The sequence below is a fragment of the Cucumis melo genome, chromosome 4 (assembly GCF_025177605.1).
Source record: "Cucumis melo cultivar AY chromosome 4, USDA_Cmelo_AY_1.0, whole genome shotgun sequence".
Classification (NCBI taxonomy): domain Eukaryota; kingdom Viridiplantae; phylum Streptophyta; class Magnoliopsida; order Cucurbitales; family Cucurbitaceae; genus Cucumis; species Cucumis melo.
The window spans coordinates 19,478,038-19,485,255 of NC_066860.1; the positions used below are offsets into that span (position 1 = coordinate 19,478,038).

At 30.6% G+C, this 7,218-nt stretch overlaps 1 long non-coding RNA gene across 5 annotated transcripts; it reads right to left on the minus strand.

Annotated features, from left to right (window-relative positions):
* Positions 1-266: 266 nt before the first annotated feature.
* Positions 267-5,460, minus strand: LOC107991713 (uncharacterized). Of its 5 annotated transcripts, XR_007820313.1 has the most exons (7): positions 5,231-5,460; positions 3,815-4,859; positions 2,567-2,683; positions 1,715-2,146; positions 721-781; positions 476-581; positions 267-387 (listed from the first exon to the last, which is right to left on the minus strand). It is a non-coding gene; the product is annotated as an uncharacterized LOC107991713 (long non-coding RNA). The 5 variants fall into 5 exon arrangements; XR_007820311.1 differs by having other exon boundaries at positions 721-2,146; XR_007820312.1 differs by having other exon boundaries at positions 476-2,146; positions 3,815-3,878.
* Between the last annotated feature and the right edge of the window lie 1,758 nt (positions 5,461-7,218).

Here is a 7,218-nt window from a genome sequence, read left to right on the forward strand (position 1 = left end):
AGATCCCCAATAACAGTTTAAAAGCGACATTAAAGCCTTGTTTTTGGATCCATTTTTACAAATTTATTTTTATTTAATTGCTGCATTATTTTCCATTTTTTATAAACTAACAGTCGATCCGTGTAAATAAATATTTTTTCTTAGGCCAACAAATCAATAAAATTAATATTATTTTAGAAACTTTAATATTTGTCTTTTACATTTGCATACACAAAATGAAATCTTAATATTATATTATACATACATTCTACAACAGTACATGAAAAAAGATCCTAATACAAGATTTAAATAAGAAATCCTAAATACCTTCTCAGTCTTCAACCTTCAACGGTCGTCTGGCTATCTACACAGTTGCTTAGCTTTCAACCCGATATGACTTCAATCATTCTACAAACAATATCAAAATAAACCATTTAATCTTTAGAATTCTAACAAGTACTATAAGAAATATATTAACTTTAGAAAATTCCATTACCTCTGTCTCTGTTCATTAACAGATTCCCTAAACTCAATGTCAAGCTACCTCTACTAAAGTAAAAAATATATACAAATATACCATTTCAAGTCCTCGCAACCAAAACCTGCATAATTCAGTACATATATCACAAACAAAACAAAAACGTAAAAAACAGAATCCAGCTTATTTGAAAAAAAAAGTTCTAAGCAAACCACATTATCACAAAGATTTTTTTTTTTAAATCTTAAAAAAAAACACCACACCAGGGCCCGCGGTATTTTCTCCTATTGCTACCATAACCTGACTGAAAAATGTGGCAACAGACTGCAAACAACAAATGAACTTTGTGAATAAATAATAAATATAGCATCCTATTAGCTATTACATGAAAAACATTTCCAGTATGCCTTGGGTAAATAGCTATAAAACATGAAAATGAAAAGGAAAAAGTCAAGGTTATCAACAATTGGACATGAGAAAGGGAGAGGAAAACATAGCTTTCTTGATAAGTTCTTCAATTATTTTTATGAATAGAGTGATATATTGCATTTAGCAATGCAGAATTAAAATATTAATGGAAACCAAAATCTACACAAACCAAATGAGCTGAAGAACTGCAATTGGATGCACAAATGGTGATCTTTGGACAAGAAAATATGGGAAGAAAAACTGCAATAATTAAGGGAGGAAAAACGGGCAGAATCAATATCCAACATCATCATCAATTAATAAACCACTACTCATTGCTGTGAAAGAAATGCAACATTCCTAAAACTAGACGTAAAGAGAAGACATACTCTCCCAAAAGAAAATATTCTAAAAAGTTAAAATTAAACGCAAAGATAATATGAACAATCTCAAGTCTTAGCTATGTTATGTGTCATGTCCGATCCTTTTACCTTAAACTAAGTCATTATGAGCTTAAGCTTTAGCATCAGGTTGCTTACTTGAAGAATGCTATTTCAGCAAATATCACATATAGCAGAGTTCGCAATTTTCTTGAATGTCAAACATTGATGAATACATGCTTTTTAATCCAAAGAACTTGTTTACATTATTAATCATCCATCATTTCTCAACACAATCTAAATCATATGAATAATGCATACACCGATTTTACAAGGAGTGTTGAGAGATGATGTTACTTACTAAGGAGTTTTCAGGATCTTTATAGTTCCATCCATTGATAAAAGTTGTAAAAAAATATGGCATCTTAGCAACTTCAATGCACTAATTATTTCAATGGTGAAAGCTAACCTTCCTTATGTTCACGATCATAAATGTTACGTATTTGATGTTGTAAATACCTCTCCCTGACGTAATGCAAATTCCTTCCTACATTATTAATAGCACATACTCATTTTATACAGATCGGCAATGATTCTCCTAGAAACACACATCCGCCTTGTCAAGTTAAAAGTTAGAAAAATTTATGCCAAAGAGCCATAATGAAAAGGCACCAAATGAAGGGATGATTCGCCATTCCACTAACCATAGTTCATAGAGACTTAAATATTGGATTCCTTGATTCAAGGTAAGTTGGAATAGTCTTCCTAGAGACCTCAGCAGTAGCAATGGCGCCCTTGGCAGCATCTGTATCAGCTGCAGCAAGGGCTTGACGTTCCTCTTCTTGAACTGTAGCTCAAACCTTATCTAGAAACTTATCATCCTCCTCCAGTAGAAAATGACCTGGAAAAATATATTATCAACTACTACTATAATTAGGATATAACCAGATCCAAGCGTCAAAGTTTCTTTGCTCAAAAGTACTATTGCATATAAAGATAGCAGCACACTACTTTTAATAATACATGCATTTATACATAGAGAGGGCAATTTAATGATAGAGAAGGTAATAAGAACTTACAACAGCAATCATATTTTCATTTTAAAAGTCATTCACATAGTGAAGTTAGAAAAGAAAATAGTTCCAGGGACCAAACTAAACCTCAAAATCTTGACTTACCCAATAATTAATGAACACAATCCATAAAAATCTTACACATCTGATGCTTGGAAAGTATTATGTGCATGAATGAGTTATAAAGTATTATGTGCATGAATGAGTTATAAAGTATTATGTGCAATATATACAATTAGTGGGCTAACCTTCACATATGATGAAAAACTTGTAACTTGTTTCTAATAGCCAGCTTTTTCCAGATGAAAATTCATCCATTTGCGTAAGACTTTCTCTAGTGCTAGCCCTATGAGTTCTTTCACTTCCTACCAAGTTATTGGTAATATTTGTAAGAATTGTTTCAAATAAATCATCCTATGATAATAGCTTCAAAAAGGTTACAGCAGAACAAATCAACTCTTATCATGAAGATATTAAACCAAAAAATGACAGCATAGTAAAAGAGATAAATAAAGCTAACTCCCGGTAGTGAAGAACTTGGAAAATTTAACATTTTTACTACATATGTCTCTCAACAAAAAAAAAAAAAAACATTCAAAAAGCAAAATGACATCCTTCCTTATAAAAGTACTTCATAGGGAAAATGTCTTTTGGTTAGTGATATCAAGGTGAAACACAACTTTTGTGCCAAATGTAAAAATGGGGGCTGGTTGGAATCAATTCAAAACAAGTCATTTGAGTTTCATTCCTCTATCTGAAACTCTTACGAAACCAAGCTAATGCAAGCTACTTCAATAAAGAGGATAATGTAAGATGTTTAATGCAAGTTGATCGATGAATGCTAATGATTGTTATCACGTCAAATTTTGTTATACACCATGAAAAAAATTATTTATAAGAACAAATTTGGTTGAAATACCTACCATAAACTGACATTTGATTTAAGAGTTGTTAGCTAATGCTTTTGTAGCTTAGTTTTTGTTTTTTTCTTTTCAGAAAAGAAAAATAAAAACAAAATTAGTAGTTAGTATCAAGCGGACCAGTAAACTGTCATTCCCTTAGGAAAATATTGATTTCATATAGTTTCATGAAATAAATACTTTATCAATAAAGTTAGGTCTGTGTTAGATGTATATTACTTAGTTTAATTGCTTTAATCGTTTGATGTTTTAGTTATATATATAGATAACTTTTTTTTTCTGACTCTTTATGAGAGTACTCAGTTAGGGTTTACTTTTAATCCCTGCAAACAGAAAAATCCAACAAATATTTGAAAACAGGGGAATAGCCACCCCGATCTTGTGATATATTGCAGATAAACTAAATTACAAGCAAATAAGAAAGCTCTTAGATCAAGAAATAAGAACAATGCAATAAAGAAAACAAAACTATCCATCTCTTTTGGAATTTACAACTTGTTGAAAATCACATATTAGATTAACATTCGAGCAAGTGCTAGAAGATTATATTTAAAGAGGAAGATTGAACCAACCAACCTTGTTGTTCCATCGAGGTTTTGAAACTGAAGTGAGGCTTGAAGGAAGAATTTCCTGGAAAGCTCTTTCACACAAAAAACAAAAAAGTGAAAGTAGAGAAAGAAAAACTAGAATGCTAATCAAAATGGAAAATGAAAGGTGCACAAATTAGAGTTTCATATTCCTACAACAATTAAAGCATTAAATCTCCAAATGAGGAAAAAGAAAATACTCACAAAAAATGAAAATCAGCACCACTTCAACACCATAAAAAAGAATCTACATGCACAATGTAAACTCAAAAAATTGAAAGATTTATTCTTACTGGTGCAACAAAAAAGTTAAAAATTTATTGAAATGGCTTGCTTATTTAGCTTGGTGCAAAATGGCTAGGTTTGTTAAAATCTATGAATAACCATCTCCACTAGCAGAAGCTTGAAGTCTAAAACTTCACGTGAAGAGCAAAACTATATTAATTAACTCTGCATTTGTGTGTGGCTGTTGAAATTAATGGCATGATGCCACATTCAGTTCTCATACGCTTACTGTATAAAGAACAACAATCTAATAAAATTAGACAATTCGTAATGCTCATCAGTTGAATTAGAGATTTGGGATTTATAACAATGAACTATCATCTACTAAGCAATACAATAAATTACTAACAAATTTTTCAGGTGGCAAACCGTGGCAAAGAGGTTAATCAATCAAATGCATCATCACTTATCAAAGGCTAATAAATGAAAGGTTGCAAATAAGTGAACCATGATCCTATGACAACACATGAATATGAATCTTTGTGTCTTTTTTAGATATTTATTACAAAATCATATTGGACTAGGAAAACAAAACAAACATAAATGATACACCTTTCAAAGCTCATCCCAAAGCTTGTAGAGATTGGCATTGTGAGGACCATGAAGATTATGGCAAAACTCGTGTAACATTGTATCAAAAACTTGATTGAATGGAAGAAATCTCCATCCCTATTTGGCCTTCGAAGCCTTTAATTTCACACGAATTCCACGTCTCACATTTAACCCTAAAAGTGTTGGATTTTTTTGGGCTGCAAATTTATCGACAAACATAATGCACAACAATAGAAATTCATTACTTCCTTAGTTCACAAGACTAAAAAAGCACAGGGATAAACCAAGAATAAACATTTTAGGGAATTTCACTTGGTTAAACAAATTTCTCCTTTCATCATTCCTTGCAACAAAAAAAACTAAATGATATGAGAAATGATATCTTCAATTTTTCATTTCAAACAACCATCAAGAATAATGCCAAAAATGGATATATATAGAATCCAAGAGAAAATGCAAAAAAACAACAATCCTTCCATTATAAGCAACAAGAAACAAAGTGATGGAAACTTCAGACTAAAAAAAAAAAGAAAGATAAAAAAGAAACTTATAAGTACATTATATTTACCAAAACTCCAAAAACCTTGACTCGCCATTTATGTTCGACGGTGGTGGCGAGCACAATGGAGGTTGACGGACTGTTCGACGACGACAATGTACGGGCTGGGCACGAGGGACGACGGTGGTGGGTTATACGACGACTGGGTATGGGTTGAATACAAGAGATTTCTTCTAGTGATGGTGGTGGCGGTGGTGGCTATTTAGAGAAGAGAGGGAAGAAAGTGAGATGAGATTGAGGAGAAGGAAAGAAATTGAGAGGGATTGTGTGGCTTGGAGAGAAAAGAGTAAAGTAAGAGAGAGAAACCATTGATTTTTTACAAAAATAAAAAATTGAAAAAAATTAAAAAATAAAAATGAGCTTTAATGTCACTTTTCAAAAAGAGGATGTTTAATGTCCGTTTTAAACCAACATTAAAGCTCACTCTTTAATGTCGGTTTAAAACTGACATTAAACATCCGCCTTTTGAAAACCGACATTAAAACTTCGTTTTTATTTTTTCTACCCGACATTAAAAGTCAAATTTCTTCTAGTGTTTCATCCATTTAGTCATAAAGTACCAAAGAAGAGATCAACAAACCCTATGGAGGAAAATTAAAGTCTCCTTTAAGGTAAAAGACATCAGAGAGTTTCAACGTATAGTCAAAAGTAAATCAAAAAACAAATCCTAGAGGCTAGACCAGACAATGTCATGAAAGAATGAAAGAAACCGTAAGCTTAGATCGGAAGAAAAACAAAGCATGCCTTAATTATGGAATCTCAGAAAAGCTTTGTTTCCAACTCATAAAAATTTTCTAATGCTACATTGAAAATTCATAACGATTTTATTTAAATGTTGTGTTGTTTATATTTGAAAGAGACACATTATACATCACATGATTATTTTGTTATAATCTTTTCTTTTTCTGTGAAAATTGTGTGTTTTTTAGAAAATAATACTTCCTAGTTGAATTCAAAGTATCAAACTAATGACAAGAAGGTTGAATCATGAATTCCAACTTGTGAATGAGAGAGCTAATCTTATGGATGGAATTGAATTTGACAAAATATGTCAACGAAAGATAAAAGACAAGACAAAAGTAGATTTATCTAATTCGATGTAATCCCAACTACATTAGGAAAGAAACCTCTCATCCTTACCCTAAAAAGAAAAGGCATGTTTCATCTCATTCTTCTTATAAAGTACATCATTATAACTCCATAATGTAGGGGTTGGTTTTTTAAATCTTGTAGATTGTAAATTTTCTATATATAAATTATTTATTTATTTTATTCGACATTTTAGTTTACATTACACTTGCACTCATGACAAAAATATGAAATGAAAATTAAGTCCATGATCCAAGAATTTAAAATTTGTGCAAATGGTAAATTAATGAGTCCAACCTAATTGAAACATTGTCAGATGACCAAAATGCCCTTGTAAATCTGCATTTGATTATCATCTATTTTCATCTTATTACCACTCGTTATTAATAATGTCGATTGCTATTTGATTGTTGTCTATTTACTACCTGATTGCTATTTGATATTTATTGTTAATTATACTGATTGACCATTTGCTTGTTATTTAATTTAATATTGCTTGTTATTTAATTGCAAATGATACCAATTGTTGTTTGATGATCTTACATATTTTTAATAATTACTAATTAGTTTATGATTATTACCTTTCAAGTTTTGTCAAGTATTAAGTAGTTTATGATTACAATCATATTGTCATATGATTATCTTCCATTTTTTGTCAATTGGTAAGGATTTTTTTTTATTGTATTATGATTGTCATCTGATTGCCTTACATTTTTTTTTGTCAATTACTAAGAATTTTTTTATTACCATATCCATTTTTTATAATCTACACAACATTGTTGATCATTCTATTGTCATTTATAGGAAGCTTAACCACAACAAGAAAATATTAAGATAGTCATTTAATTAACTACGTTATGATTGCTATCGGATTATCTTTTATTTTTTAAATTTTAGTTAGTTTTGTT